The sequence below is a fragment of the Pezoporus flaviventris genome, unplaced genomic scaffold (assembly GCF_033815535.1).
Source record: "Pezoporus flaviventris isolate CSIRO_AGI_PZ_B2104156 unplaced genomic scaffold, CSIRO_AGI_Pfla_v1 ptg000030l, whole genome shotgun sequence".
NCBI lineage: Eukaryota > Metazoa > Chordata > Aves > Psittaciformes > Psittacidae > Pezoporus > Pezoporus flaviventris.
In genome coordinates, this window is record NW_026892578.1 from 7,196,151 (window position 1) to 7,223,655 (window position 27,505).

Genomic DNA, 27,505 nt, shown 5'->3' on the forward strand with positions numbered 1-27,505 from the left:
CTTGGATAAAACCATTTAAAATTTAGTTCTCAGTTAGGCCTTGTTTCATGAGAGCAAATAGGTGTGTGTTTCAGTTTAAGTTGGTATATGATTTGAAGTCAGTAGGAACTAAAGAAATATTTAAATGCTTTGTTGACTAAAAAAAACCTAAGCACATACTTAACAGCAAGTGCTTTACTAGATTGAAACTCTTGCAGTTTAAATGTTTTCTCCAGTTGTGGTGAGAGTAGAGTGAAAGAGTTAAAAATTACCTTTGATCTCACTGAACCATTTAAATTACAGGCACGGCTCTTTAGGAACCGAATCAGGCCAATTTAGCAGAATGAATCTTCAAACTATTCTTCTTACATGTAACACTAATTTCAGTGGGTGTGAAATTGTTTTCTCCTAATCCAAAGGCATGAAATAAGAACAGAACAAGGAATACCTCATAAAAAAATAAAGCGCCCCACTGATGGTTTATTACAGTGGGTAGAGATATGGCAGAGGGAAAAGGTGTGCTGGTTACACAGGTTTGCTGGAAACTCAAAAATTCACTTTCAAGTATTTCTTTAGCATCTTTTGCAAAAGTGTACTAAATTTTAGTTTCACAAATGAAATTATTGAAAGTGGAAATATTGATGCAAAGAAAATATATTAAGAATGTACATTTTTGTGGTTTTATACATTTGCTGAAAATATGAACTCATTTTTTGCCGAATGAACCCTCCAGGGCAGTGCAGCAATAAAAGCTATGCTAGCCTATACTAGCAAATGATTAATCATTGACACATGTAAACCTCTGTGATAAGGCCTTCCAAAGAATTAAAGTATTTTCTGTTAGTCCACACATGTTAATATAAAGAACTGAGTTCCCCCATATTACAGACATACGATAAGTTGTCATTAGAAGTGATAGTGTGTTAGACATGTCAAAAAAATACCCTGCAGTGATATAAATATCCTGAAAAGATTATTCATTGCACAAGAGGAAGGTCTGCCTCTGTTCTTAGAAGTGCTCTGTTGAAGGTATGACAACCATTCAAGACCACTCCTTTGCAGTGTATTCTGGTGAGTTCTAAGTAGAGAGTTGTTTTAAGATGGGGAAAATTATATGACCTCTGGAGCCCCTCAAGACCAATTGCTACAGAACAATTTCTGGTGGTATCTGTTTGTCCTTACTTAGAAAGTTTTACATCATTACAATAAGGAAGTGTTCATATCAAAGCTTTTAAGAGAATTTTATATGTTGACTCCAAAAAACAACTCAAATTATTAACTCACTGGCTTATTATTTAGGTTTTGCATTTTTAACTTGTAAACATTAAGATAAAGTAGTCTATCTCTTATTTAAGTCTATTTCGGTGTTCCTGTTTTAATCTCTCCTACAAAGACAAGTTGAGTGAGTTGGGATTGTTCAGCTTGCAGAAATAAAGGCTCCAGTGAGACCTTAACAGCAGCCTTCCAATACCTGAGGGGACCTACAAGAAATCTGGAGAGGGACTTTTGACAAGGGCATGTAGAGATAGGACAAGGGGGAATGGCTTTAAACTGAGAGAGGGGAGATTTAGATTAGATTTTAGGAAGAAATTCTTCATTATGAGGGTGATGAGACACTGGAACAGGCTGCCCAGAGAAGCTGTGACTGTCTTACCCCTGGAAGTATTCAAGGCCAGGTGGGGTGGGGCTTTGAGCAATGTGGTCTAATGGAAGTTTTCCCTGAAGGACTAGAATTTTTCTGTGGCACAAAAAAAAAGCAAGAATGAGCAGCACTAACTACACTAACATAGTACTGAAACCAGAGTTGCAGAGCGCAGTGCACTGAGTGAGAAACTAATAGTCAGCCATGAGTGAGTGGAGCTTAAGAGGAGACAAGGGCTAGTGTGGTGTGGGTAAAGCTAAGTCTTTACCTTTGACATGCAGATTAGTAGTATATAAAATCAAGATGGAAGTGCAGGTGCCTTATCACCTCAGCTTTTGGGGCAAAATGAGATTTAGGCCACGATAAGCCCTCAGCTGATTCTTTTTCCCCTATCCCCTCCCACTTCCCTCAGTTCCAGAACCTCCCAATGGTCTGGCAAAGTCATTAGGCTGAAAACTGAAGTAATAGAGTTTTTTTCAGCTTCGCCATTTCCTTGGTTTGGGTCATTCTTTACTGCTGTAGAAACAGCTCTTCCAGAAAAACATAAGAGGCAGTCAGGAGCAGAGGATGTATGTGAGACATATGCGATGGTGCTGCAGCTGTAGAAACCCACATAAGATGATGATGATCTCACAGACATATTTTTCTCAACCTGTTTCTTGCCATTGACTCACTTCAGAATATAGTGGTGTCACACCACCTGTGTTTCCTACTGAATCTACGTAGCATCTAAAGCTGTTTTATAAGACTGCTGTTCTTAGAAACAAAAAAAAACTCAAAACTTCCCCCCCCCAAAAAAACAAACAAAAACAAACCTCAAAAAAACAAACCAACCAACCAACAAAAAAAACAAAACAAAACAAAACCCCACCAAAAAAACAGCTTAGAGTTGCTTATCTCTATTTAATTACGAAATTGGCTGTTGGACCTAAGAAATAATCTAGTTCATCAAAATTAGTGAGAATAGTCAATAAAGACACAGTGAAACCTGTCTTTAGTGATTTGTAATATTCTTTGAACTGCTGAATTTTAAACTGTAGTGCTTGACAATATACTCCATAAATTGATTCCAAATGAAGCGATTTCATTTGTATTCCTATTTCTTTTGCATTTCTACAGAGCATTATTTACCTTTTATAACAGACATGTCTTTTTTGTTGTCTTTTTTTTCCTTATTTTGGACTTACCTTCGCAAGTATTTGAGAACCCATCTTCATGCACTTGAAAAAGAAGTCTGACATTCTAATTTATTTTGTTCTAATTCTATTTATTTTGTTCTAATCTTATCACTGCATTCTCTCATCAGAGCCAAACTCAACCCAAGATTTTGCAAATCTTGAATTCTTTCTATCATTCATAGTTATTTATTATCTTCCTTTGAAACATATTGCCACAAATATTGGACAGGTCCCCATATGAATTTCTCAACATTTATTATCAAGGTGCTATTATCTTTTCTGATTTTTGTCATTTTTTTCTTTTCTTTTTCCATTATTTCATGTCTCTATTATTCCTGTCTAGGGCAATCTCTTTTCTTCTGTAATTGCATCTCACCACTTAAGACATAAAATATGTGAAATCTGTCAATGGATGTTAGTTTGAAGACCGGACCCTTTGCTGCTGTAAAATACATCGTAATTTACCTGAGTTAGGTTTTGTTCTTCTTAATGATGTATTTAACATTTCTGCGTCTCCATATTTCTCCCTGTCTTTCATGTATTTCATCATTCTGGAATGCAAACAGTATGTTTTGGAGCTCTTGCTGTTTTTTGTTGTTTAGTAGACTACTAATCTACTTACCCTTCATTCTGTCATATTTTTATTTCTGTAAAACGTGTAACAATTTCAGGCATATTTCACTCATTCTCATTCACAACTGTCTTCCCTTCTGCTATTTTAGCTTTATTTTACGTGCTGTAGTGGTATTTCTATCTGTTTATGTTTTGCCTGTGTGTCTGTAATGATTCAATGTTTTTAATTATTCTGGAGGAATGTACATATTTAGCAGATTTCCTATGCCATTGACCTTCTCTGTCCTTCTCATCCGTTTCATATATATTTATTTTATCAGCTGAAACTTTTTTTTTCTTTATCAGAAACTTCCCTTTGAGGGGATTAATGGGTTGGTTGATTATTGCTATGACATATGAGCATAAGGTAAATACAGCAATAGAATTTCTCTAAAAAGGATAGGAAATCAGGAAAAAGTTAGCATTTGTTTTCACTGTGGAGTGAAAGGTAAAACAGAGTCCATAATTATCCAACTTGGGATCTGGAAGCAGTGAAGTCATGCAAGTACCCTGCTGACAGGGCTTTTTAACTCATGTGCAATGATGGCTAACATGGCAATGCTGCTTCTATGATGAACCAGGTGAATATTAATGCTATTGGGACCTGTAGTTGTGGCCTTAGTGTGGGAACATTTTTAAGAAAACGTCAGTGAAGACCATATGGAAATAAAAATTCAGCTGAAGAAGAGAAACATGCTGACAGAGTATGATATAAGCTATATATGATTTTATAGTCTGCTGCTTTAAGTGCCTCTCTCAGCCCAAGGTATCCATTTCCACTTTTGGCCTCACTGTGCTCTTCACAGCAACACCAGAGTCACTTCACTGCTAAGCTTTGTCTGTCAGAAGGCCCTGGAAAAAGCCCTCAGAGAAAGTGTAAAATAGTGCAAAATTAAAAGAAATAGCTTCAGGCTTCCTAATATTTTTTTTCAGGTTGTGAACAGCCCTGGTTTTGATCCCTGCATCACTAGCTCCAGAAAATGGGCTACTCAATAACCATTTCTTCTTCTCTGTGTGATTCATGACATCTCTGTACCAGCTTAAGGAGGCTGGATGATGTCAGAGAGACAATCAAGCCAGTCTTCTGCGCTACAGGGGAAGCACTGGGAAGAACTGTACATGCAGGGTCTCCTCACAAGCTGCCTTTCAGAAAAAATCAGGCAGTTCTAGAGTTTCAGAAATAATTCCTGCCTGGAGTAATGGAAGATTCACAGATCAAATGTCCTGATTTTATAAGCGCTCTTCACAGTTTATGAGAACTGCTAATTGATAAGCAGAATTTAGCCTTTGTGTAAGAAAGACTTTCTGCAGCATCTTCCTTAGGGCTAAGAAGCACTGGACACTTTAATGTTCTCCAGCATATTCCCAGGTCCTTATTAATATGGGAATGAAGCATGCTGTGTCAAATTGTTCATTTGAGAGCAAGTCCTTTGATCTTGTTTAACATTTGACTAGAGCTTAAAAGTCAAGCTGGTTTAGGCAGCTACAAGAGCATGGTCCACACTCTTTTCATATTATTTCTCATTAGATATTCTTTCTCCCACACTTTATTCTTTTAACTAGCGTTTAACTTTTCCAGTCTTCTAATTACATTCTGCTGAGTGTATGCTGTGTTCCATTACCTCTCTTGCTCTCTTTTCATGCTTGTTACAGACTCTCTATTGATTTTAAAGATTATTGGTTTGGATTGCAGTAGAAAGCAGACATTGATTATATGAAGGAGTGGATATGGCAGTGAATATTCTCGTTTATTGCTCGGAGACTAACCACTCTACTGGCTTTTCCAGAAAATAAGTTGTTTTAAAATAATTATACTTAAATAGTGCTTTATGGTAACTTCTTCTGAGAATTGTTTTTAAGAATGTCTGAACTTAAGACTGAAAGTTCACTTTTGGCTCCTAAATTAAGATCTGAGTTTCATTAATGCTCACACTCTGGTAATTTAACCCAAGACAGTTGCTGCATACTCTACCAAATCAGAAAATCATATTTTGGTGTCCTTATGTAGACATAGGAAGCCAGGTTTACATTTGGTTGAATTTGAACATCTCATGAATTTTAGCTTTACATTTTCAGGAAGAATTCACATTGGGTTTAAGTTCTTAAGTTTGTGCTCTTATCTGAAAGGACGGAGATTATCCTGTATGTTGCTCACTGGAATTAATTAGGAGTAACAATCACAAAAATACCATGATGGTCCATCATACTTCTTAGGTGAAACTGATACAGCTATTTTTATGCTCATGGACATTCAATAAATCATGAATAATATTTTCTACTGAATCTTGTACTGATAATCTTACTTGTAGTTTCTCAAAAATATTATTTTTTCATTATTTTAGATGAATAATGAAAAATATTTTGTTATATTTATGTCCATGTTTGATCATGTATACAATTCTAGGACATGCTACACCTTTAATTTATGTACTTTTTTTGCCAGATGATTCCATGGTCATTAGCATGCCTTCAGATTGCTACTGTAATTAGTCACCATGTAATCTAGAGCCTAATAATCATACATAAATTCCCTACTAATTACCCTATAATTTACTATTTGTTGATTAGAAGAGCAGGGGTTGAGTATTTCTACTATTATTAATCTCAATTTACATGATAATTATAGGTCTATTACAAATTTTTCTTGTTTACTAGCTTGGCTGTGTTGTATGATATTTTGTTGTGTTAATAAAATACTGCTTTTTTACGTTCATCCATTTTAATCCCTACTCAGCCAGCTTCTTACTTGCACTTCTAAACTGCATTGTTTTTGGGCTGGTACACATGCAGGTCATTACAATAGGTCATCCTTTGTTGTCTCTGAAAAGTGCCCTGGCAAGTTTTGAGGCTTCAGGATATAAGTCAACATTTATGTGAAATAGTTACAATGCTCTTGTCTAGTTTAAATATAAGGCGAAACCCTGCCTGTGCTGAAGGAAAAACATAGGGAGCAGCTGGTCTGTGGATCAAGAATGTACACATACCTGCTCTGAAGTTCAGGAGGAAGCAGTGTGGTTGGATACTTGGGTGAAGATGAAAGGGGAAAAGAATAAGGTTAATTTAAAGTTATAAACTGCCAAACAGAAGGAGTAGGTGGATGAGGCTATTTTTGTGTATTTAAATAGAAGGGTTGTAGTAGATGGGTTTAATTAAATTTGTGTCTTTGAAAGAGTAATTTTGCTTTTCACACACGTAATAAGAATGCCAGATGGACACAATATTTTTATTTGAATAAATGATTAGTGCTAGCAGTTTTAGATGTGATTCTAACGAGCCAGATAATACCACTTGAAAATCTAAAGACAGAAGATACGGTGATGTAAGTGATTATGAGGTGTATGGGGTATAAGAATGCAGGGATGGAAGAGGAGGAGGATAAAGACTATAGAAGTATATTTCAACAAAGGAGACAGCAAATTCAAAATGCTATTAGGTAGGGTTTCTTGAGACGATGGAATGAAACAACAATAACTATCAGGGTGGAAAGCTGTAACTCAGAGAATCAAATTTTGCAACAACAAAATACCTCAATATAAAAAAAAAAAGAAAAAAGGGAGAATTTAACAAATCTGATAATTAGAGTAATTATATGAAGTCAGTAGATAAAATCCAATAAAGAAAAATGCATATTAAGGCACTTAGGAATAAAAACAAACAAACAAAACAAATAAAAATGGAGAGTCGTTCCTCAGGCAGAAGAATTACAGAAAAGGATTTTGAAGATATTGCATACAACCGCATAATAAATGTAAGTCAACAGTGTGATGTGGTTAAAAGAAGAAATCAAATTTCAGTCTAGGGTGTATTAGTGGCTATGCATAACACAGGTAGTAATTACTCTGCTTCTTCCAGATCTAGTGACGCCTCGGCTAAGAAGTGTCTAATTTTAGAAATTACTCCCTAAGATAGAATCATAGAATTGTTAGGGTTGGCAAGGACCTTAAGATCATCTAGTTCCAACCCCCCTGCCGTGGGCAGGGACACCTTACGCTAAATCATATCAAGGCCTCGTCCTTGAACACTGCCAGGGATGGAGCATTCACAACCTCCCTGGGCAACCCATTCCAATGCCTCACCACCCTAACAGGAAAGGGTTTCCTCCTTATATCCAACCTAAACTTACCCTGTTAAAGTTTTAACCCGTTACCCCTTGTCCTGTCATTACAGTCTCTAATGAAGAGTCCCTCTCCAGCATCCCTATAGGCCCCCTTCAGATACTGGAAGGCTGCTATGAGGTCTCCACGCAGCCTTCTCTTCTCCAGGATGAACAGCCCCAACTTCCTCAGCCTGTCTTCATACGGGAGGTGCTCCAGTCCCCTGATCATCATCGTGGCCCTTCTCTGGATTTGTTCCAACAGTTCCATGTCCTTTTTATGTTGAGGACACCAGAACTGCACACAATACTCCAGGTGAGGTCTCACAAGAGCAGAGTAGAGGGGCAGGATCACCTCCTTCGACCTGCTGGTCACGCTCCTTTTGATGCAGCCCAGGATACGGATGGCTTTCTGGGCTTCAAGCACACACTGCCAGATCATGTTCATTTTCTCATCGACCAACACCCCCAAGTCCTTCTCTGCAGGGCTGCTCTGAATCTCTTCTCTGCCCAACCTGTAGCTGTGCCTGGGATTGCTCTGACCCAGCTGTAGGACCTTGCACTTGGCATGGTTAAACTTCATGAGGCTGGCATCAGCCCACCTCACAAGCATGTCAAGGTCCCTCTGGATGACATTCCTTCCCTGCAGCATATCAACCGAACCACACAGCTTGGTGTCATTGGCAAACCTGCTGAGGGCGCACTCAATCCCACTGTCCATGTCAGCGGCAAAGATGTTAAACAATACGGGTCCCAACACCGATCCCTGAGGGACACCACTCATTACTGGTCTCCAGCCGGACACTGAGCCATTGACCACAACTCTTTGCGTGCAGCCATCCAGCCAGTTCTTTATCCACCGAGTGGTCCATCCATCAAATTGATGTCTCTCCAATTTAGAGACAAGGATGTCGTGTGGGACAGTGTCGAATGCTTTGCACAAGTCCAGGTAGCTGACATCAACTGCTCTACCCCTGTCCATCAGTTCTGTAGCCCCATCATAGAAAGCTACCAAATTGATCAGGCAGGATTTCCCCTTAGTGAAGCCATGCTGGCTGTCACCAAGCACCTTGTTGTTTCTCATGTGCCTTAGCATGCCTTCCAGGAGAATCTGCTCCAAGATTTTGCCAGGCACAGAGGTGAGGCTGACTGGTCTGTAATTCCCCGGGTCATCCGTTTCCCCCTTCTTGAAAATGGGGGTTATATTTCCCTTTTTCCAGTCATCGGGAACTTCACCTGATTTCTGCCATGATTTCTCAAATATGATGGCCAGCGGCTTAGCAACTTCATTTGCCAGCTCCTTCAGGACCCATGGATGGATCTCATCAGGACCCATGGACTTGTGAACATTCAGATTTTTAAGATGGTCTCGAACCAGTTCCTCTCCTCCAGTGGGCCCAAGGTCTTCATTCTCACAGTCCCTGCATCTGCCTTCCAAGACTTGGGTGGTTTGGTCAGAGCCTTTGCCAGTGAAGACTGAGGCAAAGAAGTCATTCAGAACCTCAGCCTTCTCCAAATCCTGTGTAGCCAGTTCTCCTGAGAGCTTCCTGAGGGGGCCTACATTCTCCCTAGTCTGTTTTTTATTTGCTAAGTACCTGTAGAATCCCTTCCTCTTATCTTTAATACCTCTAGCTAAGTTTAATTCTAACCGAGCCTTAGCTTTCCTAACCTGGTCCCTAGCTTTTCGGACAACATCCCTGTATTCTTCCCATGCCGCCTGTCCCTGCTTCCACTTATTATAAGCCTATTTTTTCAATTGAATTTTCCTCAGCAGCTCCTTATCCATCCAAGGAGGTCTCCTGGCCCTACTGCTGCACTTCCTTCTGGTTGGGATGCAACACTCCTGAGCTTGTAGCAGGTGATCCTTGAATATCAACCAACAGTCTTGGGCCCCCCTGCTCTCTAGGGCTGTATCCCATGGAACCTTCCGAAGCAGGTTCCTGAAGAGGCCAAAGTCTGCTCTTTTGAAGTCCAGGGAAGTGAGCTTGCTGCACACTCTTCTCACTGTCCTGAGGATCTCAAATTCGAGCATCTCGTAATCGCTGCATCCATGGCTGCCTTGGAGTGTCACATTTCCAACGAGTCCTTCCCTGTTGGTAAGCATGAGGTCAAGCATGGCACCTTTCCTTGTCGGCTCCTCTATTACCTGCAGAAGGAAGTTGTCTTCTACACAATCAAGGAACCTCCTGGATTGCTTGTGCTGGGCCATACCGTCCTTCCAACAGATGTCAGGGTGGTTGAAGTCCCCCATGAGAACAAGGGCCTGTGAGCATGAGGCTTTTCCTATCTGTCTATGGAGTGCTTCATCCGCAGGTTCTCCTTGATCAGGTGGTCTGTAACAGATCCCCACAGTAATGTCTCCCGTAGCTATATTCCCTTTAACCCTGACCCACAAACTCTCTGTGAGCTGCTCACCTGTCCCCAGACAAAGTTCCATATTCTCCAGGCTATCCCTAACATAAAGGGCAACTTAGAATGAGTTCAGAGGCAAGTTAGAATGAGTTCAGAGTAGAACTAAAAATGGTAAAAGATTTTGACAATGTGTCAATTTGACAATGAGGACAATTTGAAAACTCTGAGTTAACTTAGTCTAGAAAAATAAGATTGCTAAAGGATATATCCTCCAGTATATGCAGGCTGTTACACAGTGATGCTCAGTTATCTTCCATGTCCACTGGAGGACAACATTAGCTGAATTTGCAGTAAGAGAGGTGTAAGTCAAATGGGAAAAGATAATATTCAAAACATAATGATTAGTAATGCAAACAAACTGCCTAATATAAAAATATGTGTATTTCTATTAATGGAGGCTTTGAAAGAGAGAGTAGGTGAACATCTATTAAGAATGGTCTATCCTGCTTCCGTAGAGGGAGATGAACTCAATAACTTTTTTGTTCTTATGCCATTCTGACATTGCCAAGGTTCTTTTAAATTAATGGAAGTAACACCTTGGACTTTTGAGAGGATTTTACCCCTTGAATGAGTTGGATGTGGCTAAGCATGGAGCTATAAATGGGTAAAAAGTTAAACCCCATGGAGACTAGGAAGCTAAGGATTTAATTCAAGACACAGAAAATGCAATGGCAGAATACATGAGTGAGCTTTATGCCTCCTTAATTCTTACCAGTTTTTATTCTGGATCAGTGGACCACATAACTTAGGGTATGTTCCCCAGAAACTAGGCAATTAGATGGAAAATACACTGAGTCTGCAGTATGAAATCACATACCTCAGCTACACCATATTATTTGAAATTTTTTGTAATTATAGTTCATATTGATGCTCACAATCTTAAAAGAATTACCTTTATTTGCATGATCACAGGACCTGGTCTCATAGGCCTGCATCACAGCACCTTAAGTTTCATTTTCACTGCAGATAAAGGCTTTGAAAAATCAGTGTCTCACATCCTATAAAATAAACACCATCTACTCTGTGTACTGCAATTATTCACTGAATGTAGAAAAAGAGTAATGAACATGTAATAACACCTAGGCTAATGCAGGTGATGTAGTGGGAGCTTGAATCAAGGTGGCATACGTGACCTTAATTTAGTTGCTTGATTTTTTTCTGAGAGCTTGATTTTGTCCATTGAGTTCTTCTAGTCTGAGCTGTTCTTTGCCATGACCTTAGCTTTAGCACTCCAAAATTGCCTGTGAAAAGCATGACTTATCATGGGTAAATATCTCTGCAATCTAACTGGTTTTTGTTTATTGCAAAGGGGAAAATTTGCTTTTAAAAGCTGCTTTCTCATCCATTGGAGCTTGTTATTCTCATTTCTAGGCAGTTTTATACTGATATTTCTCATCTATTTGTAATTTTTTTTTTTATGTTCATGTTCATTCCTGCTTGATAGTAGATGGTTCTAGACAGTTCCATTTTTATGATATATGTATTTTATTCAGTCAGGATTTCAGATTTCTTTTTCAGTGCATTGTCTCCTTGGCATTGTGACAAAAGAATATTTTTCTCCAAATAAAAAGTTTTTTTTTTATTTCTCTTTTGATATTTTTAGCTATTTCCCTTCTTTCTATTCCAAACCAACCTAAAATAAAGCTTTTCAAGTAAGCTATAAACACTTTGTCTGACAGAGTCATCTTGCCTTGCTGCCCGGTTTGTGTTGTTCTTGAAGCTTTATTGCTGTGGTCATGGAGTTTTTCTGCTGGCACTTGGTATGTGCATCTTGATTGTAACTAAACAATAAGTGGCATTATTTTATTCTTATAAAATGTTCATGAATGCAAAGCAGAATTTTGATTCAGTTGTATTCTGTATCCTTTCTATTTTTTTTTTTAACTCCTCTCCTTCTAATATAAGGGGAGTGAGAAAAAATATCTATTTGTACATTTAGGGAAAAAAGTCCTCATATTTCCCCTCCCCCCCTCCTCAATTTGAAAAAACTATCATTGATTAAAGGAAGATGCAGCATAATTGAATGAAACTTCTATTAAAATGTAAGAACAAGTAAAAAGTAAGTGTGTAGGTGAAGAAAAAGAGATGGAAGAAACCTGGTGAAAAGATTAAGATGTCTCACAGGGAAGTGAGAAGAAGGGAAAAGAAGAGTTTAAAGGACTCTGTCTCAATGTCTGGAGGCCTCCACATTTGCAGTGCGCAACTTTACCTTTCCTGAGCATTTCTTCTGTACACAAGTTGGGGGAAATCTGTCATGATGTGTCCTTGGAGCTGCTGTGACACTACAGGTAAACCAGAAACACAGCCTAACAAAAAGGAACTGGTCTCTGGAAGTTGTATAAAGCAATCCTGTCCAAGACTAATCACCCTTCTCTAGCAACTGAATGTCTCTCTGCCCTTTGGGAATGCTGTTGCCCCGGGATTGTAACTATAATCCCAGAAGTCTGATCCTGGCATGAGCTAGCCCTTCATTTAGTGGTGCCTATGCCTAGGCACAAAAACTATGTCATTCAACTCAATCCCCACAAATATAAGAGTTGCAAAGGATGTGACAGGGCAAATGTTCAAAAATGCACTGTGTAATGCAATTTCACTCATGTTACAAAAATAGGTAAATGTAAACCCTGCAGACAAAACATTAATTTAAATAGTGCCATAATTCATCTACTGGTAGATTTTCTTTGTGGGAAGAAAAAAGATGACTGGAACTACTGAGATAGCAAAACACAACTGAAAAGGAGACAGGCAAACAGAAAAAAGCTGACTTGCTAATTATCACTATTAAGAAACTGTTAGTGTGTTCTCTGTGTGCAAAATGCTGCTTTCAGTGGGTAGGATACAGTTTATTCTTCATTGCTTGCTCCTTCCTTTTCCCCCTTTTTGCTTAAGCAAACCAAACAAAACCAAATGATCTCCAAGAAAAAGGCAGCATATGTTTTAATAAATAAAAGCGTTTCTGGCTTTGTTTTCTCTCACGGACATGGTAGCACATTGTGGAGTAATCTATTCAACAGTTGTTGAGGAAAGCATGGTCAAAAATCTGTCAGAAAACAGAAAGGTGACTGTGGCATATTCACTGCATGCTGCAGTACTTGCTGCATATTAGAAAGCTGGAAAGTTTTCTATGGTGGTGAAGAAGGTTTAGATGGTGTGTCTGTGGACCTAGCAATAACCTCTCCCTGAAGCATTATCTATCTACTGATATCACTGAAAGTTTAGATACAATAGGTAAACAATGGCTTCTGACACACATTAGGTTTGAAATATATGGTAGGCACTGTGAAATTAAATATCAGGGTCACTCGGTGTGCTTTCTTTCTTGTTTTCCACCTTCTTGCACTGCCCTGTTGAACAGGTATTTGTTCATCTATTATTACATTTATATAAAATGTCATTTAACTAGATTCAGCAGCACAGTCGCATTTGAGAAGCTAAAAGAAGACTGAAGGTTGGCAGTTAGAGAAAGGATAAATGGGTCCTCAGACACCTAAACCAGCATAAGGCAATGTTGGGTTTTTAGTATTGAGGGACCAGATTCAGAAGAGAGATTATTTTTTCATTCCCAGACTTTACTGGCCAGGTAGGGACTTACTTTAAACATTGAGTAAAAAAATGTGAATGTCTTTAACCTCACACAGCAAACGTTTGCCAAAAGCTGTAGGTACATCCAGTGTGGGTTATCACCTAGTAGTGATCTAGCAGAATCAGTAGTGGAGTGATTGAGGTTAAGAGAATTGTCACCAGAATTCAACAATAACATCCTGACAGGACATACAAGTCAATTTATGTCATTTCAAGCCATTGTTCAAGACTGTAAACTCAGAGAGACATGGCTGCATTGACTACACACTCATTTTATGTTTTAAAGGATTGGGACTAGAGATGTTTTAAATATAAATGATGAATGTGGGAGATGGCAGTATAAAGAAGCACCTGACATAGCACAGCAGCGTGCCCAGGTCTGTAATCATGCTATACTCATTCCCTGACAGTAAGACATAGGCAAAGTGGATGGGATATATCTGGCAATCATTACCCTTGGCTTTATGTGAGCAATAGAAAAAATAATATCTTTGTGACTATTCTATGATTCTATGATTCTGTGACCAACCTCTCTGGTCCTAATGACATTGTGGATCTTGTGGCTAATTATTGTCAGGCCACTGATGACTTTTTAATAAACAATGTTAAAAAACAATGTTTTAAAGAACTTCCTCACATTTGGACAGCATTCTGTTGTCCAGAAACCAAATCTGCAAAGTCAGACGTTTGGCTCAGTGAAGGTCCTGTGACCTTAGTAACTGGTGATTAAAACTGGTGATTAGAACAGGTTTGTTACCTGTCTGAGCATGGATTTAAATCACTATTGTTAGATGCATAAGCTTGACATTTTAGAGCTGCAGGTGTTTTGTTTTTTTTTTCCTGACTTTGTGTTGCACTATGGTATATTTTGCTCTGGTGGGTCAGAACTATAGTATTGGACAAATACCAAGTGACTTTTTCATTCCATTAATTTTCTGCAACTGGGAGTGAGCAGGCCAGTGTACCAAAACTTATCACCTCTGACTACTCCTAAAATTATCTGGTTTGTAGAAAGATTTAATGGATAGACTTACACTATTAAACAACATTTCATAGTTATATATAAATCATGCTGAATCTTGTATTGAGATCTGTTGCTTTCAAGTAGAGGAAGAGACAGCATGTACCAAGCTGGAAGGCGTTTCGGATTAGATGCTCCTTAAGTGTTTTGTGCACCTGCAGGCCTGGAACAAAGTAAAATCAAGTCTGATCGCGGGTACCAAAGAACAGGAGGCACTGTGTTTTGATGCATGCCACATGTCAGTGTCACACTTTTTAGCCCTTTGAACACAAAGTGAGATGCTGAGCATCTTTGTTGGCCTGGTTCTTCTGGCAGAGGCATAAGCAGGCAGAGACAGGATCCTGACCTTTATTTTTATGTGTTTCTTTGTGAGAAGGCTCTGGCTGTTTTCAATATTAGCTTTAAACACACTTCTTGCGGTGAAGTGCCTTGTATTTTGACCTCTATGTCCTTTATAGGATTGTTGCAACTCAAGAGATGGTGTTCAATTTATTACTTAAACCAGGAAAGACTGGCAAACTCAGAAGCTCATGTCAGAATTTAGAGTGAAGATATGCTATTATTAGACATTTTTGTATTCTCTTAGCTACGAGTATGTTGTCTTTCAAAGCTGATGTTTACATTCAAACTCTTATCGGTGCCAACAAAAGCAACCTTGCCTCTTTTAACAATAGGAACCCTGTTATTACATCTTGACGAGTGCCAGAAGAATGTCTTTCTGCTGCCATTGCTCAATTGGGCAGGAACAAGCAGCATGAAAGGAAAACGTGACCCATCACAGCTTATCTCTGAATGTGACTGTATCAAGAAAAGGGATGTTTTTGCAGCCTGACACACAAAAATACTCCAGCTCTCTGCCTATTGTTAAGGAGCTGTCAGCACCATGGCAGCCTAGCTCTGCTAGACTGCTGCCCAAAGAACGTTATCTTTAAGGGGATAATGCAAAATGAAAGAGGTGGAAAACAAGATGAAAGAAATGAAAGTAATTAGTCAGAACAAATGATGCTGAGCCCTTTTCCAAAAATAGCGACTTTAATATTTCTTATTAGCAAGAGCAGAGGTATCTCAGTGACAGTGGCTTTGTGGTAGGAGAAATATAAATAGAAGCAGGCAGTTATGAAAGCTGTTGAAAGGAGAACTAGAAAACACATGAAAGACCTTGAAATCATGTAATCTGATTACAAAGAAGTAAGAACCTCAACATGAAAGCTAATGTTAATATTCTCAAAATTAATTAACAAGTTAAAAATAATTGAGATGGAATAGGAAGCAGGGAGACTCACTAGTCTGCTAACCTAATTTGGTTAGAAGAGCTGTTTATTGTTTTTTTTTAGGTTTTTTTTTCTTTTTTTTTTTTTTTAAGTGAAAGAGTTATAAAAGGCAGAAGGATAAATGGACTTGACTTATTTTCTTTCTTCCTTTGTCTGATATGGACTGTAAACCTGATGTCTGAGGACCCTGTCTCATTTGGATCACCTATCTGTTCAGTGGGAAATGGTTCTAAAAACTTCATTTTCATTCTGTTTCTTGATGAAGTGTATCACTGCAGTTTTCTTGGGAACAGGGAGGAAGATAGTGGACAGAATGCAGTCTTATTTTTAGGTCACTGGTTTGTTTTGGCACAGTTCAAAAGTGACAGTCAGATCCTTGGTTGTCAACCAGCCCTTTGAAACTTTTACTGAGGTTTGAATCTGATGAATCCCACCCTTAACCACTACCCACCCTGTGCCCATATTTCTCATATCTTGAGGCAAGATCCAGCAACTTCCTAGGAAGAACAGAGGCTTGCACAGAGCAGGGAGCTTCCCCACTGTGTGAAAAGGTAATGCATTTTTATCAGCCCTTTTTGAATGTCTGAGTTTTGAAAAAACATTTAACTTCAGATGCAAAGCAACAAAAACACTTGGAGTTGACATGCTTTTGGCTGAATCTTTGGCTGTAGATTACTCTGGCACAAAAGCAAATGGCTCAGATGTACCAATTAGGTTGTAGGGAGAGTGTTCAACTGATTGGCATTTGTGGATGTGGTGTGGTTATGTTCACAGGAGGAATGAATTCAGGTTTTTAAGGTACTTGTGGGGTTTGCACTAATAAATTATTCAAATGAAAGGATGTTGAACACATCAGTTTTTTATGCAATAAATCCAACGTCTTTTGCCAACAATAAGCTTACTTGTAATATAACAAGTAATAATGTGATATTACAACATTATGTTAAAGAAAAAAAAGACAACCGAATACATGACATGAAAGAACCTACATAAAAATGGGGGAAAAGTATACACACCCCAAAGCCCATTGTAGAAAGAAGTATTAAAACAAGTAGCAGAACGAAGAATGCATAGGTGTCCAATGGATGGAAAGTCACTATAGAGAAACAGTTCTGGTTTTCTCCAGTGACGAAGGACTGGCAGACACATGAAACCTTAGACAGGAATAGAACCTAATGTGAGGGGTGTGCTCTATCTATTGTGTTGCTGAGAAGCCACAATGTTTTACCACAGCCTAGATTTACTGAGAGTCAAGCAACAGTCAGCCTAAGGTCATGTAAGGACTCCTGCATTCACTAAACCGCCTCAGACTACAGCCAGCCAGCTAGCTCCTGAAGACAACTTCTCCTAGCTAGAAATCTGAGGAAAATGAAAATGTTTACATTGCAGAGAGCTTGAAATAATTAAATATTGATTAATGAAAATTATCAAGCATTTGCTAGTTCACTATAGTAAGAAGATCCATGAAAAGTTCCAAGATTTTCTGCTAAAAGTGCTGTTTGTGATCGACAGCAGGAAGCAGGCACATATGGGCTCTATATGCTTCTCCTCAGGTAATCCTTATACTGCATCTTATTCTGGATTTGCAGTATCTTCTGATTGCTCTGACTAGAAAGGAGTTCACACCTTGTGCTGGGTGACTGAGGCAGTTAAAACTTGCTGCTGGGATAGGCCCATGTGTTCAAAAGGCAAAACTTTTAGGGTTTGTGTTCTGCTTCCTGTCTTTCATAGCAAACTCAGGAAAAAATATAGGTGACAGGAAAATCTGTGCAACAAGCTGATATTTAATAAATTGCTGTTCACTTGAATGAAATGGAACAATTACCCTCATTAGTGTGATTTGAATTTCATTTCATTCATCCTGTAAAGCATTTCAGCTGCTTAGATAAAATTAGTTCTGCTAAATTAACATAGAATTTAGTTCTGCTAAATTGAACAGTGCTGCTAGGATATAATACTTTAAATTTTCATATATAGCTAATAAGCATTTTTCAGCTGCAAATATTACAAATTTTGTTATACTATGATTGCACTTTCAGAAGGAAGTAAATGATGCTTGTGGGCATCTTTGGCTGTTGTTGCCTTCTAATAGCGCTGCAGTACCCGGCAATGTAGATTACAAAGGACACAGCTAATTTACAGTAAATATTTTGCTGATCATAGTATGTCCACTGTATTCAAATAGATGTTTCTTCTCAGAGAAATGTTTGGGATATGACCTCCAACCTGAGTGATAAACGCTTTACACGCTGAACGCTTAAAAAAGAAAAAGGGAAACAAAATTTGTTTTGGACTTTTGTCTTACATTTCCATTGGTAGAAACACTGATTCAGCATCAGTACATGAAAAGCCACCTTTGCATTCAAGGGATTACCAATTGAAATCCAATTGCAAGTTTCTAAGTCATTTTCCTGTTAAAAACTATTGTGGCCATGTAATCACATTAGTCGTTGACTGACTTCTATCTGGGAAAGGCAGAATGTCATGGTTGGTGCAGAAACTTGGCACATGCTAGCTCAGGCCAAAGAGCATTTTTAAATGGATTATCCACAGAACAGCTCTTGGTACAGGATCACAGAGGAATCCACAACTGTGTTCACCCATCTCTACACCTAATGCATTTTCATGGCTATTCAGTGGAGAATTACTGAAAAGCATTTTGTAGAGCTGTTCTCTGTCTCTTGTGTATGTTTTTTGGCTTTAGGCTTTCTTTGCAGATATACAGTGGATCTGCTATACCACCAGATACTCTCTTTTTGGTCTATCATTGCACAGCTGGAGGCAGGAAGAGCTAAGAAACTGTATATTTAAAGTATGTAAACATTTATGCAAAATATGTATTCACAAAATAGAGGAAAAGTTGAATTCACCATGCTGTGTACAGTACTGTCTAGAAAACAGATGCATGGTTTAGGCTAACACAGATCAAACATACAGAACAGATTGATTCATGGTCATGCTGTTAAGATATGAGAGTGACTGTTTATTTACATACATATTTCCATCCATTAATCCAAACCAGCTTAGTACCAAAACCAACTCTACTATCATATATTAGCATATTCTAATACACCTCACACCAACCTAGCTCTAGCATTCCTTTGTAATATCAACTCTTCCAGGGTACTGAATCCTGGTGGCATCAGTCACATTCTCTGATTTTTATGGTGGTGGTTTACATCTGAGGTCATCTCCAAGCTCCTTTCTCCTTTTCTGGTTCTGTATTAGTATAGTTTTATCTGTGGTCTTCATGTGTGTTAGCCTAAATTACATATTTTCATCCTGGCAGCGCCAGATACATTCACTTCCCAGGCCACACCTGTAGACCTGGAACTATAATGAGAGAGCTTCACCAGTCCAAAATTGTCTGCATATGACTTATACTTCAGAAGTGTGGTATGAGAAGAGTCCTTTTATTCAAAGGAGCTCTAACAGGAATTGGGATGCAGCCTGTCAGAATGTTTTTTCTCCAAGGCATGGAAGGAGAAGAGCAAAATTACACAGGAGACACATACAAAAAAGAAAAATGCAGGAGAACATAGGGAGCAGAGTAGCAAGCATACAGAACATAGCAGGCACACATAAGGCCAGTGTGCTGGCAGAGTTTTGGTATTGCATCTGTGCTTCAAAAGAAGTGTGTGAGAAGGGCATTTTTAGTTCCTTTAGCAGTTTACTTGTTGAAAGATCCTTTATTATGGTAACTCTGTGATCGCTCCCTTCTGAAAAATTACCCAAAGAATGTGCTGGTGAACTTTGTTCTGTGTCACCAGCATATTTTGTTTGAACTTCATGCATGGACATGCCCATTTCTCAATATAACACTCTCAATTTTCTTTCTCTTCTCATATAATTCTGCAGCCGCTTGAGAGAAAAAGCAGAAAGAGCCATTTGGTCTTGACACTTACGAATGCCTTGCTCAGTCACAAGGAGAAAAAAAATCAGTAATGCGAACTCAGGCTGTGTTTAAGTCATCCAAGTCTTTAACTAGATCTTGTTCTAAAAATAGCTTCAAAACTAGTGTGCATTTATGTGAATAATTTACATTGTGTGTGTATAAAAGGAAACACTGAAATCACTGACTTTACAAAATAGAAATCTTATGTTCTGTCCAACATTGCACTAACTCTAAATATTTCCAAATTTATATCTTTGGCATAAAAATCAGAACAAAATTAGGTGAAAGGATGAGAGAAACTTGACTCATGCAGTAGTGTAATTTTTCAAGGTTCAGCATGTGGATGCTCTGGCAGACAGAATTGGATTAGGTTTGCCTTTTGAAATGCTCTCTAAAATATTTTTAAAACGTTTATGTTACAGTAGAATACAAATCCAAATAATTCAGAATTACATGATAAACATGATTAACTTTGTAGTGGAAGCTATTCAGAATGTTTTAGGCAAAAACTGGTGCCATGCTGCTGAATTAATCACTGTAATGGATACTTTTGTGTTAGTGTAAGTCATAATACTTTGTAATTAAACAGTCTATGATGAAATTGCATGTGCCTGTTTTGACAATATGCTGTTTTAAAAATGAACTCCCTTTCATCATTATCTTTAGACACCTACACACTGATAATCTGTAGATAACTTTCCTCTCTGCACCTGCAAAAAGACCATGCAAAAAACATGTTTTCCTCTATCTCCTGAGTTAAGACTGTATTTTGTTCCCTAAAATACCTTTCACATATCTGGGGGTTCTTGTTTGGTTTGTTTGATTTGGTTTTGGGTTTGGTTTCCGAATTATTTCTGTTTTCTTTTAATATGCACACAGACAGATGGGCAACTTGATCAAAGATAGCCTCCATCTAAACTGTGAATATGAATCAGAATCAGATTATCCCAGACCTTTTTTTTATTCCTGTATATATGTGTATAGATATGTATATCTGAACTACTATTACAGAATGCAGATAGTAAACTGCAGTGACTTCTTTGCCCCAGAAGAACATGGATTTAAGGTGTCCTTCTGAGACTGGAGACCAATCTTGCAATGAATGTGATATTATTTATTGCTAATAAAAAGCTGATTATGAGCTTTCATTTGTGTGTCAGTAACACTGGGAAAAAAACAGTACAACCTCATGTGGTCAAGTCCTTCTGCTCTTAACTGCAGAAAGGTTTTCCCTTATAGCACCTCTTAGTTTCTTCAGTTTATATCACAGGGAGTTAGGTACCCTCTGTAAAAACACCCAAGCAGAATAAAGCAAATGCCAGTGATGAGTGTGACTGGGTTTCTTTGCCGTGAGGGTATCATTCTTCAGTAACAGAAGAATAACGAGTATATGACCACGGATTCCAAGTGGTTAGGAACGTGAGGCTGGATCAGCTACCCAGAGAGGCTCTGGAGTCTTAGACTGTACAGCTGTTCTAACCTGGACTTGACGAAGCCAGAGCAACTTCACCTGCCTCAGAAGTTCACTGATTTGGGACTTCCAGAGTTCCCTTTCATTCTAAGTACACTTATGCTACTATCTGTGTATGCACATGCATTTCTTAAATGTTCATCTTGGCAAAATCAGAAGTCTAATTATCGGACTTAGCACATTTCCTTTTTTCAATGATGTATACATCTGTAAGTTTGTAATGAATACAGTATTTGATAATTTTTATGAACCATTTGTGATCACTTTTTTCTTTCTTTTTTTCTCTACTAGTGTATTTGCTCCTCTCTGGTGTCCAACTAGCATTCTGTGCTAGCAAATAGAAGCTATTTAACATATAAATAAATAAATGCTAAATAAAAACTATATAACAAATAATAGCCTAAAGTTATTCCTACAGCTTTAAGAATGGTGCTGTCTGTGTTCAGTAATGGAAGAACAGACAGGGACATTTTGGCCATGAAGTTCAAAAGACTATTTCAAAGAATTTATAGTTGGGTACTTAAATGTGTAGCAGAGGTGCTCCTCTTACAAAATTCTGGAATTAGGCATTGTTACTATCACTCCTGAGCTCTATAACAGGAGTACCATAGGACCATCTTCAAATGGTTTGTCTCAAAACTTGTGTGTTTAACAGGAATTATCCCAAGATATTCAACAGCTTTTGTATATGACTTACACCAAGTGGGTAATGTATCTCTTTGTTCTCATTCTGTTTCCATGAAAGGTGCCAGAATTATGGCAGTCATGCCTGGCTTTTTGCATGACAAAATATTAGCCTGCTGACTTGGCCATCACAGAGAAAGACATTCAAAGGGAAGAACTAATTCTTGTGCAGTAATGTGAAATCCTTGGGTAGAAGAAGACTGCTTCATTATTATGTCACCACTCATGAGATGATGTTTGATTTATGCTACTTCTCTAAGCTGTTTTTGGTGCAGAGTATACTGGATGCAGTACTCTATGCTGTTGCAAAACAATTTTGGAAAAAAAATTTCTTGACAGTAACAGATGAGTATAAGGCACAAAAGTAGAAAAGGCAGTGATGAAGGTAGCTTGTTATTTCAATTTTCTACTTACATGTACAATATGTTGCATTCTTTAATGAAAAAAAACACAGAGAACAAGATTTCTTAACAACGCAAATCTTAATTCTGTTTTATTACAAATACGAAGTTCAATGCAGAAGTCTTCTTCACTCCCTTCCTCCTTTTTCCCTCCTTTCCTCTGTCCTGCTCTCCTGTGGTCCTTTAGGCCCATGCCTGTGTCCCTCATTGAGGACTCGACTTTGCTGCCTCCCTACAGGGCTGGTGTCTCCAACACTGTTCCTGAGCTCCCCAGGCCACTCGTGGATTCCCTGAGGGGCTACTCTGTCTCCTTGGCAGGGTCTGTCCTCCTCACTGGCCCCCCTACCTAACCCAACTGCCCAGCATCCCTCATGGCCTGAGGTGTGACCACAGCCACCTCTCACTCTGTCCCTCAAGCCAGCAGCCTCACCAGGCCTCCTGGTGGGTCTCCACCTTGCCCTCTGGGCAGGGTCTGTCTTGCCTGTCATCCCCTTCTCTCATCAGGAGCAATTTTTGCAATGGGTTAATAACTAAGTAGTGCTAATAACTAAGTAGTGCTAGTCAAATGAGACTTTCTGACAAATTACTACTTATAGTGACCTAGATATGCATAAACTGGGTGGAAAAAAAGCAGTTATAGATATCAAAGTTTTACCTACCAAATAAGCACACTTTTTTATAGTGAAGGCATTGAAAAACAGCATTACAGCTTAAAACCATCTTCTTTAATGAAATAAAAGACCGAATTTAAGACTGGGACAATTGATTCTCTCTGACAAGTGAAAGAATGTAGTTGTTGGGCTTACTATCCTTCATCACCAGTCTGAACCTCCATAGACAGGTGTTGGCTGATGCTGCATAAACGATGTTGCATTATTTTGGATACTGCATTGAAAAAAAAAAGATGGCCTCAGTCTAATATTTAAGGATGAATATTCATGTTCTTTGCAATTTAAGCTAAAATTACATGTATTGCTGCACTCAGTAGAGGACAGTTATATCCCAGTTGGATATTTCAGTTACAGTGATATAGTGATACTGATTATTTGGTGCCATAATTCATGCATCCTTACTTTGTCTTTCTCTGGAAGTATTTAAGAGAAATAAATCATACTGCTATCCTTTAGCAGCAAAATCTGATGCCAGACAATTTTCAGTTCAGCAGTTCTTCAGACTGCTTTGAGATATTCTGACCTCTAAAGATAAAAAGAAAAACCAACCAGCCAAACAAACAAATTATATTTGGAGTTGTTCAGGAGGGAATTACCTTCTCATAAGTACTGAAAATGAATCTCACAGTCTGACCACCCATCCCTAACCTTGTGGTAGCCTTCTGGCTAGCCTGGTAGCCTACAGCTAGCAATATTAGTTTAGTGAGTATGGACTGCACAAATATGAAATTTAGAAACTTGACCCTTGCCAAGAGACCAAAAGGCAATAATCTGTGATCACTGTGTTAAATCAGGCTGGTGGCAAAGCAGGACTATCACTTTTCATCTTAATCAGAAGAAATTTTTCAGAGGAAAAGACAATAAAAGTTCATCATCTTTCCTGCTGTTGTGAATGGGCATATGCATGTTTTAGTAATTTTGTAGGAAATGAATATTCTTACTTGTAAATCTACCTCTACTTTACTATTTCTTCTTTCCACTACTTCAGAAATTTAATTCTGTGAAATTTGTATGAAGCAACAGGAAAAATTCATTTGACCAATCCAAGTATGCAATATGATGCTTGGTGCATGCTCAAGCCTGCTTTGTTTTCTAGTCTTCTTTGCCTTGAAAAAGGTTTTGTTCATTTCATTGGCACAACAGACAGCAGAACTCCTCACCGCTGCTACAATATTTTCATGGCAATGCATATTATTATGGACCCATAACCTGTACCTTATAATGCATGACATTTTTTTAAAAATCCTCAATCAATAGTATTTTATCTAGTTTATACAAAAGAGCACCTCTAATCCATGTATCGTAGGTATAAACATACCTAACATTTTAATGAAAAATGGTCTCTGCACAGTGATTTTATTGTTTCTTTTAAACATCAACTTGGATTTTTATTCATGTTCCAAAAAATTTTGCATTCTATTCTGCTGGCTCTCTGTTTCTTTCTTTCACATAATTTAATATGGAGTTGCATTCTTTATTATAGGATTTTTAAATCATCTCACAAAATTTTCTGACTGAAACAGTTATCAACTAAACCTTAACTGATTTAATAGCTGCTACAGAATATACTTAGTATTAACAGAAACAAACATACTTAATTTCTAATACATTTTATCAGGTTTTGCTGTAAGGCACAGCACACAAGGGAATAAATAAACAAATTATTGGTTTATTTATAAACAATAAGTCTAATACAAACACCTAAATGAAACACTGAATAATTATTTCCTTCCACGTGTTCTTCCATAGGAATATATGCAGCTATGAGGCATTTCTGAATAGAGACATGCAAATTATTGTTTGCATTTTCTGTTTATTTGTTTGCTTTGGAGTCAAAAATCTCATTTCAGCCTCTGCTCTGCTCCAGTGCAACCTTCTGTGTTTCTTTATTATTAATGGAAGCAAAATGGTGGCCTTCATATTTTAAAACACTTTTCAACTAACCTATTCCTAAAAAAAATCTGTTCTTAATCTATTTAGCTGTTCTTCTGAAAATATGTTAATTAATTTTGTTAAGAGATGCTTTAAAATAGTTGATACATCCTGTTTATGACTGGATCTGTATTTCAGGAATTATAAAAGCACACAAAAAAACATCTAAGCAAAACCAACTTCACAGTTATAGTACCTTTATTTTGGCTTATTGGATATTAATTCAAATACTTTGCCTTGTGCATGCTGTAATAATTGGACACACAAAAACAATGAAGATTTCAACAGCAGAAATATGTATCTATACTGCTGTCTGACACAATATTTGTTATGAACTATATCTTTTATAGGACTCATTTGACAAATCGTAAGCAAGTTTTCTCTGATTGCTTAGAAGCATTTCAGAATGCATTTGATGAAGAAAAAACAAAGAATAAAAGTCGATGGACTAGTAGATTTAGTCAATTATAGATTATCAGTGTGCTTGTAATACAATTTTTATTATTAGCAATAGTAGAGTGATCTAGAAGAAATATTTGTGAGAGAAAGTAACTACCCTTATCTCTTGGGTATAAAGTGGTCCAGCTACATCAACAGAGGTGAAGTATGTTGCCTCTTAGTCAACCCTAAATTAAGATGGCTGGATCCTTTCTTAGAAGAAGAATTAACTAATAAAATACAAGAATTTCACACCTTATCTGAATACCTTAACTACTAGGGTATTAGAAAAGTGGGATGGTGACATGCCTAGCTAAATTACATCTTCCTTACCCCTGCTAATCTGGGGGCAAAGGTTTGGATTCCCCACAAGGGATGGGCTAAATATCTCCTATCATGCAGCTTCATACAGTTTCCTTGTTAGTGTGCACAAATGCTGAAATGCCCGATTAGAGATATTTAGCTTTTCCTATGTATTGTGTATTCAAACTATGAAGTCTTAACTATATGTGTGGATACATATTCAGTCTATTTCGTCCGTTCTCTGGAGTGTATGGACACACATGGGGACAGGCCCATGTCTAAGCTGGTAGTCTGCTTTTCTTCTGACTAACTCAGAATGGAAGTAGAGGAGCAATTAGGATGATTTGTAACGTTAAAAAAAGAATATATCAAAAAGTCCTGCATGTTTAACAGTATTAGAGCTTACCTTGCTAAGGACAGATGTCCTTGTTTTAAGTACTACAATAGTTGTCTGCTGCCTAATGCAGTCAGTTAAATGTTGGCCCACCACTGAAACAGGTCTGAGCAAATCTTTTTAATACATGAAGTTGAATTGAGACTTCTGAGGGACCTTGTTAATGTGTATGTATGAAGGGAGTTTATAAAGAAGACAGAATCAGGCTCTTTTCAGTGGTGCCCAGTGACAGAGCAAGAGCGACGGGCACAGCCTTAAACACAGGCAGTTCTCTCTGAACATCAGGAAACACTTTTTCACCAAGTAGGACTGAGCACTGGCATAGGCTGCCAAGAGAGTTATGCAGTCTCTGTCACTGGAGATAGTCAAAAGCAACCTGGATGTAGTCCTGGGCAACTAACTCGAGGTTTCTCTGAGCAAGAGGGGTAGGCACAGGTGGTCACAAGATGTCCCTTCCAACCTCAACAATTCGGTGATTCTGTGATGGTATAATGTGTGCTTTTTCAACAGGATTTTAGAGGTATAGCTTGTTTCACTGGATCATTGTGAAAGAGATTGGTATCTCTTATACTACGGGGTAGGAAGAAATACTACCCAAAAATATGCATGTGGCACTATTTTTAAATAAAGATATAATCTCAACACTTGGCTGGGTTTCTTGGGCAAGAATGTATCTAAGTAGTGCAATCATTGGAACTAAATATGCTGTGCAAGTTGGAACATGGATTGGGAAATGGGATGGGGTTTTCTGCTTCTGAAGGTGTGGCAAAGAAATGGTTTTCCTACCAGTTAATTCCAAATTCATGAGATTTTCCAGTCAACATTTATTTTCATTCAATATTTTAAAAAAATTACATTAAATTCTTAGACATATTTGTGTTGTATGACCAACTTGAGCTTTACATTAACTGCACTTCATTGGTGGAAATCTTTTACTGCTAATCCATTGGAACATCATTAGAAGAGGCATACAGTGAAGCTGGTATTTGGTTGAGTTGTAAACATGCAACATCATCTCTACATTGCAAATGTCTTTTTTTTTGCATACAAGTATTTGGCACTTAAATTGTACTGCATTTTTCCATCCTTTAACATGCTCACTGTTTTGCTTTTTTTTTGTAAGTGTTTTTCATTGCTGAAAGTTCTGATCTCAAATACTCCCAGCAGTTTCTTTGAAATGTCTTTACTGCTAAGTTGCTTGCATGTATTCTGAGACCTAATTATTTCTTTGCCATTAAAGTCAATGGATTATGACTGTTTTCTTCAACAAAGATCAATTGCATAGTATTTTCTTAAAAATACCAGTAAACATCACACAACTTTCAGAACCAGTCTGTGGCTGACAGACCAGTAATCTAACACACCGAAGGCAGAGACAGACCCTGCTAAGCAAAGGACATGGCCAAGGTAGAAAATGTCATTCCACATATAAGTTACCTTTTTTTTTTGGTAAATATACCAATTTTATTAATGTGTATCACAGTTTCTTCCTAACCATAATTTTCCATTACTGTGTTTTGTAATTT